Below are 27,968 nucleotides of genomic sequence, written 5' to 3' on the forward strand. Positions count from 1 at the left end.
TCTAAAACAGTAATGGTACTGCTCAAATAACTTGGAAACCTAGTGCTTCTTTTCATATATAAGGCTACCCTTGTGAAAACAGCACATTACCTCTGTCAGCCATGGAGCCTGCCTTGCAATGAATTATACTTTATGAGCTAATGCCTAGACACTTTTACAAAGAAGCTATTTAGTTTTGGCCACGGAATCAGAATGCTTAACTCTTTCTAAAGTTCCTAAAGAAAAATTTAAAAGGGTGTGTTTGTCTGGATTGCTTAAACTCTGTGTACATGGAGGGTCTGAGATGAGTGAGAAAGCCCCTCAAACATTAAAATGGTGCATCACCCCAGGGAATCAAATGAGTCCTATGGTGCTATAATCTTTAATAATAAATTAACACTATTGAATGTATTGACCTAACTGGTTGCATCATGGCCTGGTGAGGAAACACCAATGCCTAGGAACCGAAAAGTCAGGAGAAATAGGTGAACACAGACCAGTCCATTACAGGAAAGTCCCTCCCCACAATTGAGCACACTTACATGGAACACTGCCAAAAGAAAACAGCATCCACCATCAAGAAACCCCACCATCCAGGCTATACTTTCTTCTTGCTACTACCACTGGGCAGTAGGTACAGTAGTTTTAGGAAACAGTTATTACCCATCAGACTCCTGAACGTGGGTAATTTTGCTCACCATAACTCTGAACTGATTCTGCAACCAATGCACTCACTTTCAAAGATACTTTACGACTTATATTTTCAGTATAGTTTATTTTTTTCTGTCAGAACAATTTGTCTTCTTTAGCACTCAAATTGTTTGCCAGGCTTTGTTTATGTATAGATATCCATAAACTCCATTGTATTTCTTTATTTTTCCTGTAAATGCCTGCAAGAAGATGAATCTCAAGGTAGTATATAAGTACATACTCAAAATCAAAGTAAAATTTTTACTTTGACTTTGAATTTGAAATTTATTTTTGAAAGGTATATAAAATAATTCTGTGCTCAAATCTAGCCTCTGTACCTAAGGAAGGATATAAGATAAAGAAAGGAAGTGCTTCAAAGTTTCAGTAGATAAGAACAAAGTTAATGTTGCTAGGCTCTACATTTAGTGGCCATTTTATTTGATACCTCCTGCACCTAATAAAGTGACCACGGAGAGGCTGCGGCTGTAGCCCATCCTCTTCAAGCTTCAACATCTTGTACGTTCAGAGATGCTCTTCTGTACACTACTGTTGTAATGTGTGATTATGTGAGTTACTGTCACCTTCTTGTCAGCTGGCCATTGACCTCTCTCACTAACAAGGAAGTTTTTGCTCACAGCACTGTCACTCACTAGATGTTCTTTTTGTTTACATTCTCTGTAAATTCTAGAGCCCGTTGCGTGGGAAAATCCATGGAGATCAGTAGTTTCTGAGATACTCAAACCATGCTGTTTGGCACCAAACATCATTCTATGGTGAAAGTCACATATCATATTTCTTCCCCATTGTGATGTTTGGTCTGAAAAACAAATGGACCTCTTGACCACGTCTGCATACTTTTATGCGTTGAGTTGCTGCCACATGATTGGCTGATTAGACATTTGCATTAATAAGCAAGCATTCCTAATAAATTGGCCACTGGGTGTACAACGTCAGGCCTTGCGTTCAGCCACACACATCAAAGTTGCTGGTGAACGCAGCAGGCCAGGCAGCATCTCTAGGAAGAGGTACAGTCGACGTTTCAGGCCAAGACCCTTCGTCAGAAGTCCTGACAAAGGGTCTCGGCCCGAAACGTCAACTCTGCCTCTTCCTAGAGATGCTGCCTGGCCTGCTGCGTTCACCAGCAACTTTGATGTGTGTAGCTTGAATTTCCAGCATCTGCAGAATTCCTCGTGTTTGCGTTCAGCTGGTAGGCTTCTGAGATGAATGTGAGTCCAATGAATAAGTAAGATTGATCTGGATGTTTGCACTGAGAGGTTGTGATATTAAGACAGATTCTGCTAGAAATTCACAGGATGCAGATTCTTGTAGGTTCTGGTTATTTGATATCATAATCATAACTCGGTGATATGAAGTGCATAATCCAGAGGAAGCATTAAGCAGTACTGCAGCCGATGTTTTATTGATTTAGCTGAAGCAGGACTCAAGGGGAGCATTAAATTAGTCATCTCCATCATGAATGCTAGCCTCCGTAGCATCTTCACAGAGCCGTGCCTCAAAAAGGCTGTGTCCATCATTAAGGACCCCCCACCACGCAGGGCATGCCCTCTTCTCATTGTTGCCATCAGGAAGAAGGTACAGAAGCCTAAATGCACACACTGAATGATTTAGGAACAGCTTCTTCCCCTTTACCATCCAGTTTCTGAATGGACATTGAACACTATCACACCACTTTTTTATTTCTGTTTTTGCACTGCTTATTTAGTTTAACTTTTCAAAAATACATATACGGCATACTTACTCTAATTCACAGTTTTTTTTTCTGTATTATCATGTATTGCATTATACTGCTGCCACAAAGTTAACAGATTTCACAAAATATGCCAGTGATATTAAACCTGATTCTGATTCTGAAGTACCTGGACAAGTGAGGGTAACATGGGGCATGCTACCTTGGGGTTAGCTGACAGTGAGATATTCCGTCTACTCAATGAAAAGCAACATCGGCAACAGATCCACATCAGGTATTCTTTTCCACAGCCTCTCAGCACCCTTTATTTCCCCATTCATGGACACTCCACCAACTGATATCCACACTGACACAGTCACTGTCCTACTGTCTTTTCATATGCCCTGCTCCTACCTCGAAGAGTTACCTAGCATCACTTCATCTACATCCAATCAGTCCATGTATATATGCTAATCTTGTGGATTTATGGCCACAGTCAAACAGTTACTTGCACATTGTGTTTTATAGGATTGCATTTACATTTATATTTATTGTGTTTTTTATGCTGCATCGGATCCAAAGCAACAATTATTTCGTTCTCCTATACACTCACGTACTGAAGAATGAGAATAAACAATTTTGAAACTCGAAACTTAAAATTCTCCCCTAAAAAAGGTCAGAGAGTGAGGAGTCAGAGATAACAGGAAATTTTAAAACTTGAGGGAAATTAATTTTTAGTCAATGGTTCAAGGAATATGTATTCAAGTGTAACACCTTAATGCAAACAGGGAGAAGTGCTGCATTCTTGTACTGGTTGTCTTTTGAATGAGCTATTAAATTGAAGCTCTTTCATTTTCCTGGATGGATGTTAATTGTTCTATATCCTCCCATCAAAGAAGAATCGGTGAGGTCTCCATTGCATTCCAGTCAATTTTCACCCTTTAAGCAAGTGCAGAAACAGATTATCTAATCACTGTCATAGTGTGGGAGCTTGCTGTGTATAAATGATACGAATTTTCCAAAAGTCAGTTTACCATTTCATTAAGTATTTTATTGATGCTAAAGTGTTTTCAAATGTCTTGTGATGAGGAAAGGCGCTGCAGAAATCCAACTTTGCTTTAAAGCAGGTTTGGCAACACACTAATTAATGGCCATGAGATAAATGTGCAAGTTTAGATCTACTGATCCGAAACTATGAGTTCATATCCCATCATTGTGACTCTGAAATTTAACAACACAAATCTGGAACTTTAAAATAGCACATGCTTATCTTACCAACAATGACTAAAAATTCATCTAAATAAATATGATCTATATTTTTTGGAGGTAAGAAGAATTGAGAGGTCACCTTATTGAAACAGATGTAATTCTCAGAGAGCATAATAAATATCAACAAGTCCCACTGGAGGGAAAATCTTGAAAGAGGAAATGTAGTTACAAGATTAGGGATGATGATCTAAAACTCAGATGTGTAATAACGTCGTCCTACTTAGGGTGGCAAATCTCTGGAATTCTCTGCCTTCTGTGGAGACTACATCACTGAGAAGAAGTAAGACCAGGGGACTGAGAGCTGTCGTAGAAGACAAAATGATACGAGGCCAAGGGTAGATCACTCGTGTTCATATTGAATGGTGGAGCAGGGTTGAAGAAGTTGAGTGGTTGAATCCTGCTCCTATTTTCTCCACTTCAGATGATTAAATCTGCCCTCTTAATTTAGTCTGGCTGATATGTAACTCCCGACTCCCTAATGAGATTGTCTCGTTATTATTAACACAAGCGATCCTGCAGATGCTGGTGTGTGCTTTCCTCATGCCAGGAAATGGGTGTGTTCCTCATGGCCCTAGACATTGGCTGCTTATTCTTCTCTGTACATGCTGCCTGATCTGCTGAGTTCCTCCAGCACCTTGTGTGTATTGGCTCTTTATTGCTTCTCAGTTTAGGGCAATTAGGGATAAACCATAAATACTAATATTCAAGTCTTGTGTACAAATGGAAGGTAAATGAATGAAAAATACATTGACATAAATTCTGACTGTTGGAACAGGCAAACTGGCTCAGAGGTCTGTTCATTCCTTATGTTTCTTACTTTGATGGTGGTCTAATAGAACATCAACATAGAATTTTACAGCACAGTCGGGGCCATTCAGCCCATAATGCTATGCTGACCTATAAACCTACTCCATGATCCCTCTAACCCTTGCCTCCTCTACAGCCCATAACTCAAAGTTCAAAGTTCAAATAAATTTTATTATCAAAGTACATATATATCACCATATACAACCCAGAGATTTATTTTCTTGTGGGTATACTTAATAAATCTATAAAACAATAAACTTAAGAGAATAAATGAAAGACCAGCCAACTAAGGAGTTCAACCAGACTGCAGAAGACAACAAACTGTTAATAGAAAAGGAAGAAATAACAAAAATAAGTAACTAAGCAATAAATACTAAGAACATGAGATGAAGAGTCCTTGAAAGTAAAACCTTTGATTGTGGGAATATTTCAATGATGGGACAAGTGAAGTTGAGTGAAGTTAGATCAAGAACCTGATGGTTAAGAGGTAGTAACTGCTCCTGAACCTAGTGGTGTAAGTCCTGAGGCCCCTGTACCTTCTTCCTGATGGCAGCAGTGAGAAGAGAGCACGTACTGAGTGGTGAGGGTCCCTGGTGATGGATGCTTCTTTCCCACAACAGTGTTTCATGCAAATGTGCTCAGTGGTTGAGAGGGTTTTACCCGTGATGGACCGGGCCATATCCATGACTTTTTGTGGATTTTCCATTCAAGGCCATTGGTGTTTCTATAACAGGCTGTGATGCAGCCAGTCAATACACTCTTCACTACACATACATAAAAGTTTGTCACAGTTTTGGATGCCATGCCAAATCTCTACAAATTCCTGAGGAAGTAGAGACACTGCCATGCTTTCTTCATAATTGCACTTATGTGCTGGGCCCAGGACAGTTTCTCTGAGACAGTAACACATAGGAATTTAAATTTTCTAGCCCCCTCCACCTCTGATCCTCCGATGAGGACTGGTTCATGGACCTCTGGTTTCCTTCTCCTGCAGACTATAATCAGCTCCTTGGTCTTGCTGACATTGAGTGAGAGGTTGTTCTTATGGCACCACTCAGCCAGATTCATCAGTACCTTTAATTTACCCTATGACACTGGAGTCATCAGGAATGTGGCATTACAGCTGTGCTTAGTCTCACAGTCACAAGTGTAAAGCGAGTAGGACAGGACATTAAGCACACATCCTTGTGGTGCACCTCTGCTGATGGAGATCGTGGAGAAGATTTGTTGCCAATCCGAACTGACTGGGGTCCTCAAGTGAGGAAATCAGGGATCCAATTGCACAAGGAACCCGCCAGTTTTGCTTACATCCACATGTCTAAGAGTCTTATGTACCCATAATGTACAAACAACACCACCACGCTCGACAGGGCTTTCCTGGTACCCACCACTCCCTATGTAAAAAACCTTCCTCTGACATCTCCCCTAAACTTTACACCACTTTCAACCATTTCACCACTTTGAGTTGGGTTCAGCTTGACTAGCAGAATGCTATAGACATTTGACTGTTTCAGGGGCCTTTCATAAAGTGAATTTAAACATGAACCTTAAATGGTAAGGCTGTTCTTGATGTACTATTAACTCCTTAAGAAACTTAAACAGGTGCAAAATAGGTGTAAAATATGTTAAACCAGCTCGCTAGGCAGATTCTGTGACAATGATGTTACCTTCTTGGAATTGAATGGATGGTATCTTGCTGGGTGATGCCATACTTGGAAATGATGGAAATTCGCTCCATGAGCTTAGCACTAATTTCCCTTTACTTGGGAAACGCAACAAATTGACAAGCCACTATCATAGTTTTCCAGAATTTCCCATTTTCATTGTTATATCATATTGGCTTAGTTTTCCTTCTAGATCTAGGCACTGGATCCTATCACCTTATCATCAGTAAAACATTACACAAACTAAGAAGCTTATGTGGCACCAACTGTCCTCATTAAGCCATTTTGACACGTCCTATCACAGATGTCCCCTTGTTCTACACCCCTCTCCCCTAACTTTTTGCCTACTGAAAACAAACTTGCATCTCTCTACCATTTCTGAAACATTGACTGTATCTCTTTCCACAGGTGCTGCTTAACTGCTAAGTTTTTTTCCAGCATTTTCTGTTTTTATTTCAGATGTTCAGAATCTGCAGTCTTTTTGTAAACAGCGTTCTGTCATGGGTTGGTTATTGGAGATTACAGAACAAGGTTATTCACCAGCAGTCAGGATGAACTTATTTGGCTAATGAAGATAATATTCACTTTCCGATTGGCTATGGGAAGACAACATGCCTGGAAGATGGACCAATGGCAGAATGGAGGGGATAAGGTGCTTTATGATCATGTATGGGGGGGGGGTGTCGGAGGTAGGTTTTTTTACATGGGGGTGGTGAGTACGTGGAATGCACTGCTAGGGATGGTTGTAAGAAGCAGATATATCAGGGACATTTAAGAGAGTCTTAGATAAGTTCATGTGTGATAGAAAAATGGTGGGCTATGTGAGAGGGAAGTGTTAGATTGATTTTAGAACAGATTAACTGGTACATATAAGGTCCTGTATGTCATAACCACGAATTCGGCTGCACAGCGGATACGGCAATTGCGCTCATGAATATGCACGAGTCAGCTAATTATTATTTCATTGTGATGGTATTCAACTCCATTTTTTTCATCGTAGCGCTTGTCAAGACTTGAGCAAAGAACAGCAATGTTTCGCTGCCTGCTTGCTTTCAGCCTTGCTTGAGAAATTGGACTGTTGAGTCAACTGACTCTGAAGACCACAGTTATTCTTTTTATATTTAGTTATTCCTTTCAACCTCAGTGTTGGCTTCATTTTCCATTTAAGAGTTTTAGTTAACAGCCCTGTTTGGCCTAGCATTTACTGTTTTCTTTTCCCTCTAACTCTCTTTGTATTAAATCTGTGAACTGTCAACCCACTTCAGTGTCTCTCGTTCCGCACTTGGGTCATATCCGAACGTGGTGACACTGTACTGTGCTGTTCTATGTTCTAAGAATATGGCATTTGCAATGATATCCAAGAGGGCACTAGGTAAACAAGTTCCTGAGTTCTATTCCTTTCATGTCTGTTCATTGTTTCGCACCCTCTGTAATGTATAAATAATTGATTCATATCCATTTATCAATTCCTCTCACCATTTTAAATACTCAACCTTTCTACTCATTGGAAAATAACCCAATCTCCTCCAATATATGCCTAAGTATCTGGATCAGAGCCCAGAAATTGTTGCATTTAGTTTTGTTTGCCTGTTCCCTGGAACAGCTATTAGCAGCCACAAGTAATGCTTTGTTTCAAAACAATGAGGCATTATGTCATAGCTCTATAATTCGTGTCTCAAATATTTCAGCTCATTGAAACCTTGCCAATTACGCATGTTCTTCAGATGTATTCCCTGCTTGTTCCTTGAAATTCTTTTGGCCGTTTGTGATAATTGTTGGATCCAATGTTGTTCCAGTCCAGCTGAACGTTGCATGAGTATGCAAAACAAAGCACTGGGATCAGGGCATAAAGCATGTCAGTGTGGCAGTGCTGGTTGTGTCTGGCATAGCATGTAACCGTTAGTGTAACTGTATTACAACCCAGGGACTGGCATCAAATCTGTGCTGTCTGTGAGGCGTTTGTGCGTTTTACCCATGACTGTATGTGTTTCCCCAGGTGCTCTGGTTCCCTCGCACATTCCAAAGACGTACGGGTTAGTAGGTAAATTAGCCACATGTGGGTAATTGGGAGGCATGGGCTCATTGTGACAGGAAAGACTTTTTTGGTGCTGTATCTCTAAATAAAATAAATAAAAACACTGGGTGAGTAGGCATGGGATTCAAAATCTCTGAGGACACTGATCAGCGACTTCTGCTTCTTGAAGATGTTCCAAAGAGCTTTATAACCAGTGAAGCAGCGCTGTACTTACTGCTGAGATGCGACAACAGCATTTCCCTGTTGTAAATGTTAAAACCTACTCTACAGTATGTGGGAACATCTTGGATTCAGAAGCGTGAGATCAATTTGTACACAACAGCAGTGATGTGACAATGAGGAATAACTATTTCATAATTCCTTACAAGATAGAGAGAGGCCACTTGGCTCATCACATCCTTACCAGCTCTTAGAAAATTCCCACCAATCAAAGTCAATTCAAACTCAAGTTTATTGATATATGCACAGGTACACGTATGCAGAAGTGCAATGAAAAACTTAGAGTCATAGAGTGCCACAGCAAGGAATAGGCCCTTCAGCCCATCCGGTCTGCCTGACCTATTTTTCTGCCTAGTCCCATCTGGACCGTAGCTCTCTCTCAGCCCTCTCATCGATGTACCCATCCAAACTTCTCTCAAATGTTACAACTGAACCCGAATGTACAACATCCACTGACAGCCTGTCCCACACGCACACCCCCTTCGGAGTGAAAAGGTTTCTCCTCAGGATCCCTTTAAGTATTTCATTTTTCACCCTAAATCTATGACCTCTTGTTCTAGTCTCACCTAACCCCAAGGTAAAAGCCCGCAATGCCACAATTGATGGCTACAATTATGTATACAACTTCTTAAATTCTAGATTATGCTTTAACTGAATTTTACTTCCTCAATAACCAGGCTTGGATTTGAACTCTTGGCTGTGTCCTTCCAATTCAAATATTACAATTCTCACAACATAACCAATAGGCAATCATCACCAGCAGCAGCAATAACTTTTTCTAATAGTTATTAAGCAGAGGGCATATTTCCAATGCACAGAAGGATGAGAGCAGGTGATCTTCATACATGGAAGGCTGCCTTCTTTTGCAGTTTATTTGCCCATGTTCAGGGAGCTTCAAAGAAATTTTTGCTAGATTCCAGCAGAACACGTGAACTTATCCTTTGACATTAACAGGTGAACATACATGCAGTACCACTTTATTAAGTGTAAAGATACCTATTAAAATGGCCACTGAGTGTATTTCCACAGGTGTGTGATGTTCTACTGCTGTAGCTCATCCAGTTCAAGGTTTGTCGTGTTGTGAGTGCTGCACAACGTGTAACGTGTGGTTATTTGAGTTACTGTCACCTTTCTGTCAGCTTGAAAAAGTTTGGCTTTTCTCCTCTGACCTCTCTCATTAACAAGATGGTGTCACCCATGGAATGGGACATTCTTCTTGTTTTTCACACTATTCTCTATAAATTCCAGAAACTATTCTGCATGAAAATCCCAGAAGATTTTGTGGCCACAACAGGGACAGGAGTGGTGCTTAATGTTCCAGGGTTTCAATGTTTTAGAAAAGATAGAGAAGGGATTAAAAGGGGAGGGGAAAGAGTTGCACAGTTAAGGTATTAAAAGATTAGAAGATTAGCAGTTTCTGAGATATTCAAGCCACACTGTCTGGGCATCAGCAATCATTTCGGAGTCAAAGTCACTTAGATCACATTTCTTCCCCATTCTGCTGTTTGGTCCAAACAACAACTGAACTTCTTGATTATGTCTGTATTCTCTCATGCTTTGAGTTGCTGCCACATGATTGGCTGATTAGGTTTTTGCATTAACAGGCAGGTGTACAGGTGTACCTAATAAAGTGACCATTTATCGGGGAATCTACAGCCCCAACTTGACACTTCCAACAACTGCACCCCAAACAACTTGTGCACTCCCCTGCACATGATATTTTCCCTGCTTCCGTTGTTTCAGAAGTTGCTGAGTGGCAGAATACATCATGATGTAAACAGCCTATAGCAGGGCTTCTTCATCGAAGAAAATACTCTGCGAACTATTGCCTCGATTAAAGAATTTAATTAAATTTAGAGTGATACTGATAATTATAAAATTTGCCATAGAGCTAAATGTAAAAAAAACACAATATGAAAGCATATAGACAATTAGAGAAATCTCTCCTGCCTGTGGCCAAATCTTTGAGGACTTTTCCACCAGTCAGCAGAAGTGCAATGTTAATTTTACTTTACAAAGCTGGTTAATTAGATTATATATCACCTCTGGTGACATTTCATTATCCCTTTCAATACTGAATTTCCTCTGCAGCTTAGAGACCAAGGATGGAATATCTATTGCACGATTCCAAGATCTCATCCTTAAAATTGAACTAAATTATTATTACAAAAAAAGAAGTGGATTTTAGGATTCAGTTAACAACCAGGTTCTTCAGGAAGGTAAATAGCGTTAAGGGAGACTATGCAGCCTGTCTAATTTATCCTTCGCTAACAAACCTAACCATCTAACAACAGCATCATAAATGATTTCATGGACTCTCTACGTTCCAATCAAGCAAGTCAGTTCATATATTTCCATTACACCCACACAAATCAATACTTCCTACTTCCAGTTCTGAAGAAACTCCAAAACAGGTTTGGAAAAGGGGCACTCTATTCTGTACTCTGGAATGGGAAGAAGTTTCCAAGAGGACAGATGAAGAGTTTAAAGAATGTACTATAAGCCTTAAGAAATGTGTGTGACCATACTGTATGTACAGCTATGAGCAACCCTGCAGCACGCAGTGACTCTATGTCTCAGAGCCCAAAGTCAGGCTTTCTTTCAAGAGGGTGAACCCTCGCAAGGCGACAGGCCACGATGGAGTACCTGGTAAGGCTCTGAAAACCTGCGCCAACCAACTGGTGGGGGGTGTCTCAAGGCATTTTCAATCTCTCATTGCTACAGTAGGAAGTTCCCACCTGCTTCAAAAGGTCAACAATTATACCAGTGCCCCTGGAGGAGCAGGGTGAGCTGTCTTAATGTCTATCGTCCAGTAGCACTCACATCTACAGTGATGAAATGCTTTGAGAGGTTGGTCATGGCTAGAATCAACTTTTGCCTCAGCCAGGACCTGGACCCACTGCAATTTGCCTATTGCCACAATAGGTCTACAGCAGACACGATCTCATGGCACTTCACACATGCCTCGGATCAACTAGACAAAACAATTACTTACGTCAGGATGTTGTTTATTGACTACAGCTCAGCGTTTAACACCATCATTTCTACAGTTCTGATCAACTGGGGCTTCTGTACCTCCCTCTGCAACTGGATCCTCTGCTCCCTAACTGGACGACCACAATCTGTACGGATTGGAAACGATATCTTCATCTAACTGACAATCAACACTGGCGCACCTCAGGGATGTGAGCTCAGCCCTTTCCTGTACTCTCTCTAAACTCATGACTGTGTGGCTAGGCACAGCTCAAATGTCATCTATAAATTTGCTGATGATACAACCATTGTAGGCAGAATTGCAGATGGTGATAAGAGGGCATACAGGAGTGAGTTATACCAGTTAATTGAGTGGTGTCACAGCAACAAGCTTGCACTCAACATCAGTTAGACCAAAGAACTAATTGTAGACGTCAGAAAGGGCAAGACAAGGGAACACACACCAGTTCTCATAAAGGTATCAGTGTTATGGTCCGGTCCATGAAGTCTGCATTCTGATTCATGTTCTGGTCTGTGGACTCAGGACTCCGGGTTTTCCAGCTGTCCCCTGTTTTGGTTGAGTTAATCATAGGCACCTGATTCCCATCTTGAGGCTTGGAATATAAGTAGCCTTGGGGATGAGTGTGGGCTGCTGGTTTGTCTTGTTAAGATCCCCTAGGAGCAACCTGCTGGTGGAAGGCTAGAGTGGCCACTTGCCATCTTTAGGCCGTGTTGGAGAACCATTGCTTCATGGAGCCTTGCTGTCGGTAGTCGGAGCTGTCTTTGTGGTATGGATTTGGCTGTTTCCTGGGCCAGCTGACTGGCTGCCAGCCACTCTGAGCTAGGTAGGATCCGGCTGCTTCTGTAACCAGCTGAGGTTGCTGGCTGAACTGTGACTTGGAGCAACCCTGATGCAGAGATGGAACTGTCTGTTGTTCTTTGGTGTTTGTCTCTTCTTGTCCTTGCCTCTGTGGGGTAAGTCAGGCTGTTCTGTTGTTGCCCTCTGGGGGGACCTGTCCTGTTTTGTCTTGTCTTTGCCTCTGTTGGGTAAGTCTGACCATTCTGCCATTAGCTGATGGATGGTCCTGTCCCATCTTGGTGTGGAGAAGAAGTTGAATCTGGGCTTGTCTAAGTATAAGTCCTGGCTCTATGTTTATGTACTGTCCTGTCTCTTGTTGGTGTCATGTTAAAGATGAGACCTGGCTTTTCAAAGGATAAGTCCCAGCTCTATGTTGAGGTACAGATCCCAGTCTGTCTCTGAGCGCCAGCCTCTGAGTTATCAACTTCTGCATTCCAAGACTCAAGTCCCCAGCCTGCAGCCTCCAGCCTCAAGACCCCAGCCTGTCTCCAAGCTCAAGCCTCAAGACTCCAGCCACATCCTGTCCTGTAGTCATGTCATTTCCTTGCCTGGTTCTAGGGCCTGAGCCCGAGGCAAGACCGAGGTTCTGGGTCCTTGTCCAGTCTCTGGCTCAGAGCCCAAGCTCAGGCTCCTAGTGCATAGTTCCTTGTCTGGGTTCCCTGTCTTGTCCATGTCCTAGCCCTAGTCTGTGTTCTTGTCCCTGCTCCTTGTCTATATCCTGTCATGTCCCTACTCCAGTCAAGTCCTGTTCCTTGTACTTCAGTGTTTGTGTCTTGCATTTGGGTCTGTTCCTGGCACCCTATTGTGACAATCAGAAGTGGAAAGAGTGAGTAATTTCAAGTTTCTGGGTATCAGTATCTCTAAGGACCTAATCTGGACCCAACATATCGATGCTCCTACGAGGAAGGCAAGACAGCGGTTGTATTTCATTAGGGGTTTGAGGAGATTTGGTATGTCACCGAAAACACTCGCAAATTTCTACAGATGTACCATGGAGTGCATTCTAGCTGGCTGTATCACTGTCTGGTGTGGGAAGGTGGGGGTACTGCAAAGGATCGAGGTAAGCTGCAGAGAGTTGAAAAATTAGTCAGCTCCATCATGGCCACTAGCCTCCATTATATGTAGGACAGCTTCAAGGAACTGTGCCTCAGAAATGTGGCATTCATCATTAAAGATCCCCACCACCCAGGACATGCCCTCTTCTCATTGGTACCATCAGGAAGGCCTGAAAGCGCACACTCAATGATTCAAGAACAGCTTCTCTTCTGCCATCCAATTTCTGAAATGGACATTGAACTCATAAACACTACCTCACTACTTTTTTATTTCTTATTTTTTACACTACTTATTTAATTTAAATATATATTTACTGCAATTTGCTGTTTTTTCTCTCTATTATCATGTACTGCTGCCACAAAGTTAACAAGTTTCACAGTATCTGTTGGTGACATTAAACCTGATTCTGATACTTTGCTGGCCCCAGAGGAAAGATGTTTTGTTTAGCTGTATACATGTGTATGGTTGAATGATAAAATATTTGAATTGAACTTGAATCTCAGGAAACCTCAAAGCACTTTATAGCCAATGGAACATAAAATAGTACAGCACAGGAACATCTCTTTGGCTCACGATGCTGACCATGATACCAAGTTAAACTAAATCTCTTCTGTCTGTGCATGATCGATAACCTTACATTCACTGTATATTCATGTGTCTATCCAAAACCCTCAAGTATCTATTCTGCTTCCACCTCTATCCCTGGCAGCCCACTCTAGGCACTACAGTATGTATGTGTATATGTGTGTGTGTGTATGTGTATATATATATATATATATATATATATATATATATATATATATATATATATATATATATATATATATATATATATATATATATATATATAATATATACACACACACACCAACTTGGGCCACACATCTTTAAATTTTCTAACTCTCAGTTTGTCCTCTGATGTTGACATTTCCGCTCTGGGAAAATGATTGTGACCATCTATCTAATCTTTGCCTCATGGCTTTAGAAACTTCTGACAGGCCTTCAATACTCCAGAGAAAACCCCCCAAGTTTGTCCAACCTCTCCTTGTAACTCACACCCTCTCATCCAGGCAGTGTCCTGCTAAACCTCTTCTGTATCCTAGTCAAAGCCTTTCCAAAGCCAATAAAGCACTGTTGAAAATCTACAAACTGGAGATGCTGCAAGTACTTGGTGAATCAGACAATATTTACAAAGAGAAACGGATTTGATGTTTCAGGTTGTTGACTTTTCATCGAATCCTGAATACTATTAAGGTGTTGGCACTATGACATAATGGAAACATGGTAGCCAATTTGTGACAGTGATCAGATAATATGGTTTTGGTGGGTCTTGGCCCGAAGCATCAATTCTTTGTTCCTTTCTGCAGATGCTGCCTGACCTGAATTACCTGATTTCCTCCAGCATTTTGTGTGTTACTTTGTATTTCCAGCATCTGCGGAATCTCTTGAATTTGTTTTTGACGATGTTGGAGTAGGATGGACTTTGGACCCAGTGGAGTAGAATGAGATGGGAGGGGTGTGGTGTAGTAGATAGTGACGGATTGTGGAGAAACTGTTATTTCTTGAAGTAATATCTTGATCTTTTCAACTCAGTGATACCACCTCAGTGTTAGTTATTGTCTGTAAATACAGTGAAGCTTCACTGCATAACAATAGTCAATAAACAACTTTATGACCCCAATGTGTCCTTCCATGCCATCTCCAAGACTTTGTCTTCTACATCTAAGCTAATACTTGCTACTGTTGCTGATATGAAAGAGTCTGAAACATTAACTGTTTACTCCTTTCCATAGATGTTGCCTGGCCAGCTGAGTTCCTCCAGCATTTTGTGTGTGTGTTATATGAAAGAGTTAATGCATAATCTGTTTTTTTCACTTAGAAGAACTCCTTTGGTGCAGAACTTATATTAAAAGCTTAGAACCCTTGCTCACGTTTCCAGAGTGGAGTTAAGTCTTTAATAATCTGACTAAGAGATGACAGTTGGCAGCATCTGTGGAATAAGGAACTGTGGAGTCATTGACCCTTCATCTGACCCTTCATGCTTTCATTTCACTTTCGGGTAGCTTTTGCAGTCTGGATAATGTTGCTGCTTACTAAGGCAAGCAACAGAGGTAGCACTACCAAGAGAACCATTTATTGAAGGCAGCCAACTCTAAACTAAACAGCAGTAACTGCTGTAAAAACCAACTGAAGTAATGTCACATAGTTCTTAAAGCTATCCTGACACTATATGCTCAGTGGCCACTTCATAAGGTACTTCCTGTACCTACTGCTGCCACCCATCTACTTCAGGGTTCAACATGTGCATTCAGAGATGCTCTTCTACACACCAAGAAGCAGAGTTTACCAAGATGGTGCTGGCAATACATGGCAAAGTTTAGATTTTTTTTTAGATTATGAGGACACTCAGTCCTCGTTTATTGTCATTTAGAAATGTATGCATTAAAAAAATTATACAACGTTCCTTCAGAATGATATCACATGAAAACACAGGACAAACCAAGACCAAAACTGACAAAACCATATAATTAAACCACATATAGTTACAACAGTGCAAAGCAATACCATTATTTAATGAAGAGCAGACCATGGGCACGGTAAAATAAAACCTCAAAGTTCTGATACTCATCTCATGCAGACAGCAGAACCTCCAAGTGCTGGTAACTTGCCGATGCAGCACCATTGGAAGCACTTGACTGCAGCGGACTCTGAGTCCATCCGAAAACTTTGAGCCTCCAACCAGACCCTCCGACACAGCCTCTCCAAGCATCATCCTCGGCTGAGCACTTTGACACTTCCCTGGCCGCCGAGCAACAAGCAAAGCCGAGGACTCGGGGCCTTCTCGCCGGAGATTCTGGACCACACAGTAGCAGCAGCAGCGAAGTAGGCATTTCAGAAGCTTCACGAGATGTTCCTCCGTGCTCTCACGTCCGTCTCCATCAAATCAGGATTGTGCATGGCACCCTACTTGACACTGGAGTGGCCGCTGTGAGCTGTGTCGCGCCACCATCTTCTCCTCCCGCAGGCAGTTCACAAAAAATATTAGATATTCTACTAAATCAATGTCTGGCCTATGATCACTGCAGTCTGTAGTCTGTAGTTTCCCTTTGGAAGGTCTGCTTTTGAACCATCTGACCAGTCAGGTATCTTTGCAGTTTCCTGACATAGTTGGCAGGCTGAACTCAAGAATGCAGGTTCAGCCATCGCTGCAGCTGCCATTACTGGTCAGGATTCAGGAGCCAGACTGGAGCTTTGGGGCTCAGGTCCGAGACTGGAAGACAAACCGAATTTAGACGATATAAGTAATGATATGATAGTGGTGGGGCTCATCACCACTAATGATGAAAGGCCTACGGAGAGGAAGTGGAAGAGCTCAAGGCCTTGGGTCAGGCAAATAGCCTCTTCATCAATGTCAACAAGACAAAAAGAGAAGGTTATCGACTTGAGGCGAGCTCACACGAATCACACTGCTCTTTACATTGGCTGTACAGCAATGGAAACTGGGAGTACCCATCTCACAACCTCTCATGACTCCCAGAACATTTCCTACAGCATCAGGAAAGGTCACCAACACTTTTACTTTCTGAGGAGGTTAAAGAGAGCTGGACTATGTACATCTATACTCCTGTCATTCTACAGACGCTCAGTAAAAAGCATCCCAACATGCTACATCTCTGCATGGTAAGGAAACTGCTCTGCAGCGGACAGGAAGACTCTACATTGGGTCGTGAAAACTGCCTAATGCATCACTTGCTCCAGGCATACTGCCAAAAGGGACACGTACAGAAAGGTGCTGGAGTAGGGCCAGTCCCATCATGAAGGATCCCACCCACACTGCTCATGGACTGTTCGTTTGACTCCCATCAAAAAGAAGCTACAAGACATTTTTGCCAGGACCACTAGACTCAGACATTTACTTTCCCAAAAACTGAGGCTGGTCAACACCTCCACCCACTAACCCAACCCTCCACAACATCCACCACCACTTCTTTATCATTTCCTGTCAGTCACCTTATGTACAGACACTTCTGCGCCTAGTGTTACTTTATGGACATATAATCAATCTATGTATATAAGTCATCTTATGCATTTATATTTATTGTGTTTTTTTCATTATGGTGCTCTTTATCTGATTGTGTTTTTTGTGCTTCATCAGATCTGGGTTAATGATTATTTTGTTCTCCTTTTATGTACTGAAAAAGGCATTGAACTATCTGAATCTTGAATCCTCAATCTTGGGGCAGATTAAAAAAATTAAAGACAATCTGGTGCTCAGTTCACTTCTGTCAGTCAAAATTCCCCTCCTGACCCCATCCCATCTACCTGGGTTTGACCCATCTCCCTCTTTTCCCACAGCTAACATCAGGCTGGTGGTGCAGAAGTCTTGGGTCCATGCTGTCAGCTCCTGGACCCGCTTAACTCACTTCAACACTGAATGGATGCAGCAGTGGCCTGCAGCTATTGGGCTCCTGGACCGGCTTCACTCACCTCAGTGCTGAACTAAGTCTGCAGTTGTGGCCTGTAACCACTGGGCTCCTGGGCCAGCTTTACTCACCTCAGTGCTGACCTGTCTTTGCAGTTGTGGCCTGCAGCTATTGGGTTCCTGGACAGCTTCACCTGCCTCAGCGCTGAACTGACTTCGCAGCTAGAGCCTAGCCCATCCTCACTCGCCTCAGCACTGTGGCTGTAGCCTGCTGCCATTGTGCTCCTGGACCAGCTTCACTCACCTCAGCACTGAACTTGCTCTGTGGCTGTGGACTCACTTTCAGGAACTCTGTGTTCATGTTCCATGTGTTTTTCATTGTTTGCATGATTTCTTTATTTTTGCATATTGGACATCTGCCAATCTTCCTCTGTAACTATAACATTGCACTGTGGCCACTTTATTAATAAAGTGGCCACTGAGTAATGTTCTTTTCAAATCTTTTTATTGTTATATTATACAGAAAAAATAACATGAGTACAACTGAGTGATGTTCATGGTCTTCTGCTGCTGTAGCCTATCCACTTTAAGGTTCAGCCTGTTGTACATTCAGAGATGCTCTTCTGCACACTACTGTTGTAACATGTGGTTATTTGCATTATTGTCACCTTCCTGTCAGCTTGAGCTAGTCTGGCCATTCTCTTCTGACCTCTCTCATTAACTAGGCATTTTCGCCCACAGACCTGCCATTCACTGGATGTTTTTTTTTGTCTTACACACCATTCACTGTAAACTCTAGAGACTATTGTATGTGAAAATCCCAGGAGACCAGCTGTTTCTGACATACTCAAACCAACTCGACTGGTGGCAATAATCATCCCACGGTCAAAGACACTTAGATCACGTTTCCTCCCCATTCTGACGTTTGGCCTGAACAACAACTGAACCTCTTGACCATGTCGGTATGCTTTTATGCATTCAGTTGCTGCCACGTGATTGGCTGATTAGATATTTGCTTTAGCAAGCAGGTGTACAGGTGCACCTAATGAAGTGGCAATTGAATGTATGATATTGTTGTAAGAGATAGAACTACAGAGGCGTACAGCATAGCAGCAACCTCTTCATCCACCAAGGCTGCTCTCAGCATTAAGCATCTACTTAATATAAGGTGACACTAATCCAATTTTTGATTTTTCCCTTCATTCCCATCATCACCCCCTGCCCCATTCTACCAATAAGGTACATATTAATTTACAGCAAACAATTAACCTACCAACCCAAATATCTTTGCAATGTGGAAGGAAACCAGAGTACCCAAAGGAAACCCAAATTCTCTCAGAATTCCACATAGAAGTTACCCAGCATCAGGCCTGACCACCAGTGCAGTGAGACAGGAGAGCTATTGTTGCTACTATACTGCACAAAGACAGCAGCAAATCCGAGGACAGGCAGCTAACACTGAGAGTAAAGTGGTGATGTACTTTTAGTTAACTTGCTGTGTGGAGAACAATGCTCTTCTTTGTTGAAGCTGAGCCATGAGCTTGATATGTTTACCAGAAGAGAAGGTGGGTAGGCAGCACATCCAATAGTTGCTCCTCTCTACAAATACACCAATACAGTGATGTGGACTACAAATTATAACAGGAAATAGAAAAGGCTTGTCAGAAGGGCAGTGTTATAATAATTGTGGGGGATTTTAACATGCGAGTGGATTGGGAAAATTAGGTTGGCACTGGACCTCGAGAGAATTTGTAGAATGTCTGCGAGATGGCTTTTTAGAACAGCTTGTTGTTGAGCCCACTAGGGGATCGGCTGTACTGGATTGGGTATTGTGTAATGAACCGGAGGTGATTAGAGAGATTGAGGTGAAGGAACCCTTAGGAGACAGTGATCATAACATGATTGAGTTCACTGAAGTTTGAAAAAGAGAAGCCGAAATCTGATGTCAGTATTTCAGTGGAGTAAAGGAAATTACAGTGGCATGAGAGAGGAACTGGCCAAAGTTGACTGGAAAGGGACTCTGGCGGGAAGGACGGCAGAGCAGCAGTGGCTGGAGTTTATGCGAGAAGTGAGGAAGGTGCAAGATGGGTATATTCCAAAAAAGAAATTTTTGAATGGAAAATGGATGCAACTGTGGCTGACAAGAGAAGCCAAAGTTAAAGCAAAGGAGAGGGCATACAAGGAAGCAAAAATTAGTGGGAAGGCAGAGGATTGGGAAGTTTTTGAAAGCTTACAAAAGGAAACTAAGAAGGTCATTAAGAGGGAAAAGATTTACTATGAAAGGAAGCTAGCAAATAATATCAAAGAGGATACTAAAAGCTTTTTCAAGTATATAAAGAGTAAAAGACAGGTCAGAGTAGATATAGAACTGATAGAAAATGATGCTGGAGAAATTGTAATGGGAGATAAGGAGATGGTGGAGGAACTGAACGAGTATCTTGCATCAGTCTTCACTGAGGAAGACATCAGTATACCGGACACTCAAGGGTGGCAGGGAAGAGAAGTGTGCACAGTCACAATTACGACAGAGAAAGTACTCAGGAAGCTGAATAGTCTAAAGGTAGATAAATCTCCCGGACCAGATGGAATGCACCCTTGTGTTCTGAAGGAAGTAGCTGTGGAGATTGTGGAGGTATTAGCGATGATCTTTCAAAAGTCAATAGATTCTGACATGGTTCTGGAGGACTGGAAGATTGCAAATGTCACTCCGCTATTTAAGAAGGGGGCAAGGAAGCAAAAAGGAAATTATAGACCTGTTAGCTTGACATCAGTGGTTGGGAAGTTGTTGGAGTCAAGGATGAGGTTACGGAGTACCTGGAGGCATATGACAAGATAGGCAGAACTCAGCATGGCTTCCTTAAAGGAAAATCCTGCCTGACAAACCTATTTCAATTTTTTGAGGAAATTACCAGCAGGCTAGACAAGGGAGATGCAGTGGATGTTGTATATTTGGATTTTCAGAAGGCCTTTGACAAGGTGCCACACATGAGACTACTTAAAAAGATAAGAGCCCATGGAATTACAGGAAAGTTACATATGTGGATAGAGCATTGGCTGATAGGCAGGAAACAGAGTGGGAATAAAGGGATTCTATTCTGGTTGGCTGCCAGTTACCAGTGGTGTTCCACAGGGGTCTGTGTTGGGGCCACTTCTTTTTACATTGTACATCAACGATTTGGATTATGGAATAGATGGCTTTGTGGCTAAATTTGCTGATGATATGAAGATAGGTGGAGGGGCCGGTAGTGCTGAGGAAACGGAGGGTCTGCAGAGAGACTTGGATAGATTGGAAGAATGGCAAGGAAGTGGCAAATGAAATATAATGTTGGAAAGTGTATGGTTATGCACTTTGGCAGTAAAAATAAATGGGCAGACTATTAAATGGGGAGAGAATTCAAAGTTCTGCGATGCAGCGGGACTTGGAAGTCCTTGTACAGGATACCCTTAAGGTTAACCTCCAGGTTGAGTCGGTGGTGAAGAAGGCGAATGCAATGTTGGCATTCATTTCTAGAGGAATAGGGTTGAGGAGCAGAGATGTGATGTTGAGGCTCCATAAGGCACTGGTGAGACCTCACTTGGAGTACTGTGGGCAGTTTTGGTCTCCTTATTTAAGAAAGAATGTGCTGATGTTGGAGAGGGTACAGAGAAGATTCACTGGAATGATTCCAGGAATGAGAGGGTTAACATATGAGGAACGTTTGTCTGCTCTTGCACTGTGTTCCTTGGAGTTTAGAAGAATGAGGGGAGACCTCATAGAAACATTTCAAAGTTGAAAGGCATGGACAGAGTGGATGTGGCAAAGTTGTTTCCCATGATGGGGGAGTCTAGTACGAGAGCGCATGACTTAAGGTTTGAAGGACACCCATTCAGAACAGAAATGCAAAGAAATTTTTTTAGCCAGAGGGTGGTGAATCTATGGAATTTGTTGCCACGGGTGGCAGTGGAGGCCAAGTCATTGGGTGTACTTAATGCAGAGATTGGTAGGTACCTGAGTAGCCAGGGCATCAAAGGTTATGGTGAGAAAGCAGGGCAGTGGGACTAAATGGGAGAATGGATCAGTTCATGGAAAAAATGGCGCAGCAGACTCGATGGGCCGAAAGGTTGACTTCTCTTTTGTCTTATGGTCTAATACACTTGGCTTTAGCTTTTTCCTGCTAAGGAGTGAGATTGAGCCAAAGCCTTCACCTCAGGATGAAATTGGTGTTGGTTTATTGCTATCACATGTACTAAGACACAGTGGAAAAACTTGTCTTGCATACTGTTTATATAGATCAGGTCATTGCACTGTGCATTGAGCTAGAATAAGGTGTAAAACATAAGAGAATAAGGTGGAAAAAGTGCAGTGTAGCTGAATGATAAAGTGCACGATCATAATGAGGTAGATTGTGAGGCCAAAATCACATCTTATCATACAAGAGATCCATTCAAGAGTCTGATAAAAGTAGGATAGAAGCTGCCCTTGAGTCTAGTGGTGCATGCTTTCAGATGGGAAGTGTGTGTTTGTGTGTGTTTTTTATTGATTCTATCATATTACCTTGTTCTATTGTAAGTATCTGTAAGCAAATAAATCTCAGTAGTATATGGAGACATATACATGCTTGATATTAAAAATACTTTGAACTTTCAACTCAAACACGAGGAAATTTGCAGATGCTGGAATTTCAAGCAACACACATGAAAATTGCTGGTGAACGCAGCAGGCCAGGCAGCATCTCTAGGAAGAGGTACAGTCGACGTTTCGGGCCGAGACCCTTCGTCAGGACTAACTGAAAGAAGAGCTAGTAAGAGATTTGAAACTCTCTTACTAACTTTTCTTTCAGTTAGTCCTGACGAAGGGTCTCGGCCCAAAACGTTGACTGTACCTCTTCCTAGAGATGCTGCTTGAACTTTCAACTTACAACTTTGAAGACAAAATGGCACTTGCACTCTGGAAGGTAGCATTCAACAAATGATTGGCCAAAAAATTCCATTCCAAATTTAATTGCATTCTTTAGTATATCCTTAATTTAGAGTACACCATTTTATGGTGTAGTTCAATGTCATTGAACTACATTCAAGTTTTTTTGAAATACATTTTATAATATTTCTTCTATGGGATAATCTGTCATCAATGATCTCCATTCGACCAATCCCGTCTAAACAGGACACATTATATTTACTGTCTGTGCACCATTTGGTGTCACATTTTTCTCCTGAACAATTGCGACTAAACCTCAGAAGTAATTTGTTAGCAGTGAAAGGTTTTGTAAAGCTACAATGGATGCAATTTCCTCTTTTATTATCCTTTTCTCTTCCTCTTAACTTTTGAGATATCCATCCATCACAATCTTTCATGATAGTCATCAATACTCCTCAGTTCCAACACAGTTTTATGTATTTTCCCTAACAAAACAGTTCAGTTCTCAAACTCTTAAATCATAAAATCCACCCAATTCTTTATTAAATGCGTTCAACCAGGAGTCATACTGTGTGATTGCAGCTAACACACGGTATATAAATCCTGCTGATTTATTTGAGGGCACAGATAGCGGGGAAATAAAACCGCCATCTCTACTTGTATTGTAAAGCATGCAATGTATATTTTTTATACAGCTTTGAGTTTTAGTTGCTTTGAGTGCTACCTTCTATAGACTCCAATGTCAGGATTTACCCTATTGCTTATGATAGCAGAAGGATCACAGATGCAGTCCCTGATGAATTAATGCATTCCACTTTTTCTTTATTAAGCATTGCGCACAATAGATTTCAGATTTATTTTAGACAGACCATTGCCCCTTATCAGCACAAAAACAATCCAACAGATAGGCAGAAAAGTAATGGTGTTTTAAACCTGAGTTGTGTAGCACTCCAAGATCAATCCATCCATTTGGTAATTGATCTATTAAAAGAGCGAGGAATGGTATACGAGTCCATATGGCAGAAATGTTATTGATGTGTTTATAAGTTAGAGGGTCTCCTTATTACAGCTTTACACTCTCAATGAATGCAATTCTACAAATAGCAACCATAGCTTACCTTTAATTAACACCTTTAATGTAGCGAAACATCCAAAAAGCTTCACTGGAGCCAATCATAGAACAAACCCGGCCCCAAGAGGAGATATTAGTTGAGAAGAACTCGCTCAGAGATTTAGAGATTCTATAGAGCATCTTAAACGAAAAGATGGGAGTAAAGAGGTTTAAACAGGGGAATGGAGAGTACATCGATAGTAAACTATAAGTCTCATTGAAATGCAACTGTTTCACATGAATTTTAAAGCGGCTGTGTAACTCTATCAAGTAAATGACCTGCCAGAGGGGAACTGTGTGATACTAGCAAAGGGCTAAATTCAAATAACTACTGTTTGATGAAAAGAGGCAGAGTTATGGGGAAAGAGTACTGGACTGGTATTAGCTGGACAGTGGGCCTTGATAGCACTGGGTAAACAGCCATCTTCTCTGTACCGGCCTATGAATTAGTCAGTTTTTTTTTTCTCTCAGTGATATAAATGAAGAAGCCTCTCCTATCAAATATTATGAGGGAGTGACATTTAATTCAGTATTCAATTAATTCACTGAATATAGTGCCTAGAATCGAAACAATAATTGAATTTTGAATTATTGTATTTCTCTGATATTGCTGTGACATTACTTCTTGCAGTCCTTTAATTAACAGAAATTCATTTACCACCTCCTTGCTGTTAGTTCATCCTTTTCCAGTAGAAAATATAGAGATAAAAATCATTAACTTATCCCATTTTGCCATTTTGATCCTTAATTACAAAAGCTTGGATTGGAATTGCAGACACAAGTTAATTCAATGGTAATTAACAGATTTATGTAAATTATTGATTATAATTAATGAACTTAATTGTAGAATGAGGTTTAAACTGTTTAGAGTTGAAGTTTTCAGTGATGAGTTATTCTTTTCATGGAGGGGAAATGAGAAAATAATCAAATAAAAAGAGACATCAAGACAAATAACCAAGCCCCTCCATCAATCTAAAAGATCGGGTTTTTGTGCAGTCTCGCAGAGCAATACTGATGAATTATTAACATAAATTATCATAACCAAGACAAACTAGCAGTAAACAATAAAACAAGCTTTTACACTTGACCTTTATTTGACAGGTGACCTCTGACCTATGCAGTGGAATTTACCCAGTGTATCACAGGAGAGTTAGCAGTCATTGAAGGTGCAAATGGGACTCAGGTGGTGAATAGTTCATTGGAAGTGGAGGGTACTAGCTTACAAAGTGGAAAGGTTGCTTCAGGTTTAAGGTTGGGGGAGTGAAGTGTGGGAAGTAACTACTGAGACTATTTCTTTGCAGTTCCCATAGTAAGCTTGGAGGTTTCTCATCTATGTGCAGGATGGGGAGTGGACGCCTGCCTGGTCAGCTTGGACCAGGAGAAAGGCTTTGACAAGATATAGCACATGTACATGGCAGACGTACTCTCCAAAATGGGATTTGAGGAGGGAATCCAGAATTGGATCAGACTGCTCTACACAGACATCTGTAGTGCAGTTCAGGTCAACGGGTGGGAAATAGACAGCTTCCCCATCAGGTCTGGGGTCAGGCAGGGTTGCCCTCTCTCCCCTGTCTTTTTCATGTGCTGCATCGAGCCCTTTGCAGAAGGTATCAGGAGGGATGAGGGCATAAGAGGGGTGACGCTGCAGGCAGTGGAGGGACCCAAGTAAAAACCTCCCTGTACATGGACGATGTCACCATCTTCTGCTTTGGTCCGAGGTAGGTTTGCGGGCTGATTAGCATCTGCGAACAGTTTGAGCTAGCATTGGGGGCCAAGGTCAACCGCACGAAGAGCGAAGCCATGCTCTACGGCAACTGGCCCCACCGATCCAGCGTCCCCTTCATCAGGTCTGGTCACGTGAAGGTATCGCAGATCTGGTTCGAAGGAGCCGAGGCATGCAATAAGAACTGGCAGGAGTGGACTGCCAAGGTGAAACAGAAACTGGGACTGTGGGGAGGGCACTCCCTATCAAAAACGGGCAAGAACCTGGTCATCAGGTGTGAGGTGCTCTCAGGGCTGTTGTACTTGGCGTAAGTGTGGCCTGTCCCCCGCTCCTGCAGCTCAGAAATCACTCGAGCTATTTTCAGATTCGTCTGGGGATCCAGGATGGAGCGGGTCAGACGGACTGTCATGCACAAGTCCCTGGACAATGGGGGCAAAAACGTTCCCAATGTCGCCCTCACCCTGAGGGACAGCTTCATGTGTGACTGCATCAGGTTGTGTGTGGAACCCAAATGTGAGGGCACCAAGTACCACTATGTGCCCAAGTTCTACCTGTCACCCTGGCTACGAAGGATGGGTCTGGCCCCACGCCCGTGCAACGCCCCAGTCAGCAGGATGTTGCTGCCATACCTGTCCTTCACAGAAAATTTTTTCCACGTCAATGTCTTTGACCACAGGGCCATCAGGCAGTGGTTGGCACATAATGTCCTGAAGGAACTGCAGAAGGAGGATGTGATGGACAGTGGGGTGTTTCTGTGAGCAGACCATCCAGTTCATCTGGCAAAATGCCTCATCGCCAGATCTCACCAACAGGCACCAGGACCTCACCTGACTGGCGGTGAGAGGTCCTCCCAGTCACATCCCTCCTGTACACCCGGGACTTCGTCTCCACACCCCGCTGCCCACGGGAGGACTGCAGTGAGGAGTCTGTGACCCACCTCTTTGCACACTGAGTTCACAGAGAAGGTGTGGAGGAGAATGAAAAGGACAGTGTCATGCTTCATCCCCAGCAGCTGCGTAACAGAGGACTCTCTGATCTACGGGCTGTTCCCGGGGACGCACACGGAGACCACATCCAGTGCTGCTGGCAGATCATCAACTTGGTGAAGGATGCTCTTTGGTCGGCCTGAAACTTGATGATCTACCAGCACATGGAGATGTCCGTGGGAGAATGCTGCGGACTGGCACATTCTCGGCTGCAGGAGTACGTGCTGAGGGACGCACTCAAACTTGGTGCAGCCACCACAAGAGCCCGGTGGGGAAGGACCACGGTTTAGGGTTCTTCTCCCGCGGGAGTGGGAGGGGTCGGCTGGTGGGGAGTATACCCCTCAACAATGGTGTGGAAAGGTGAAACAACAGAGTGCCACGTGGGTGGCTAAAAGTGTGGAAATGTATAGACTGTAATGGAAACATCGATAAAGGATTGACAGTCATTGAATGGTTTATTGTACATAATTTTATTTTTGAATAAAGTATATTTTGTTTAAAAACAAATGTAGCACAAAAATCGATGCCTTGACTCCCCATGTCAAAGGCAGGATTGAAGGGGAATCGCGGTTCTTGAACCTGGTGGTGTGGGAGTTTAGACTTCTGCACTTCCAGCCCAATGGTAGCTGCAAGAAGATCGCATGGCCTGCATGCCAATCATTATACATACTATATTTGGTCTGTAGCCTTCTATACCCAGGTGTTTCAAATGTTTGTTCATGTGTTTCTTAAATTTATATGAGACTATCTGCCTCCACCACGAGGGCTGAAATGGCCAACATGAAGGGGCATAGTTTCAAGGTGCTTGGAAGTAGGTACAGAGGGGATAACAGGGGTAAATTTTTCACACAGAGTGGTGGGTGTGTGCAATGCACTGCCAGCAACGGTGCTGGAGGCGGATACAATCAGGTCTTTTAAGAGATTCTTAGATGGGTACGTAGAGCTTAGAAAAATAGAGGGCTATGCAGTAGGGAAATTCTAAGCAGTTTCTAGAGTAGGTTATGTGGTCGGCACAATATTGTGGGCTGAAAGGCCTGTAATATGCTGTAGATTTCTATGTTCCACCATTCCCCCAGGCACCACATTCTGGATTACACCTACAATTATGAGAAAGCAGATTCCCGGTTTAGCAAGTGAGACAGAAGACACTGATTATGAACAAGCACGTCAATCATTTATTTACAAACAGTAAAACATTCGACCAAACATCTCTGACATCCCAAGTTACACAACTGCAAAACTAAAATTCAACTAACAGATACTTAGCTAAGAGAGTGTGTTCGCCTTCATTTATCTGCAGTACGCTTTCCCAATGTTCTTCAGCACTGATCACGACCTCAGCCTGAGGCAGGCCCTGGGAATGAAAGAAAAGCGGCCCAGCCTCCATCATGTGCTATCCTTATACCCCTGAGGTACCCGAAACTGGACATCAGTACAGTGGCACACAAAGCAACCAATGGGAAGGAGCTGTTACATCCTTCAAACGGGTCAATTGATGACCAGCAAGGTAGAAGCGGCTTTGGACCGGCAAGTAGACTTACACTCCACATGACACCTACACTTCAGAATAAAAATTCCCCTTAGATTCCC

Source organism: Mobula birostris, chromosome 18 (genome assembly GCF_030028105.1).
Source record: "Mobula birostris isolate sMobBir1 chromosome 18, sMobBir1.hap1, whole genome shotgun sequence".
Classification (NCBI taxonomy): Eukaryota; Metazoa; Chordata; class Chondrichthyes; order Myliobatiformes; family Myliobatidae; genus Mobula; species Mobula birostris.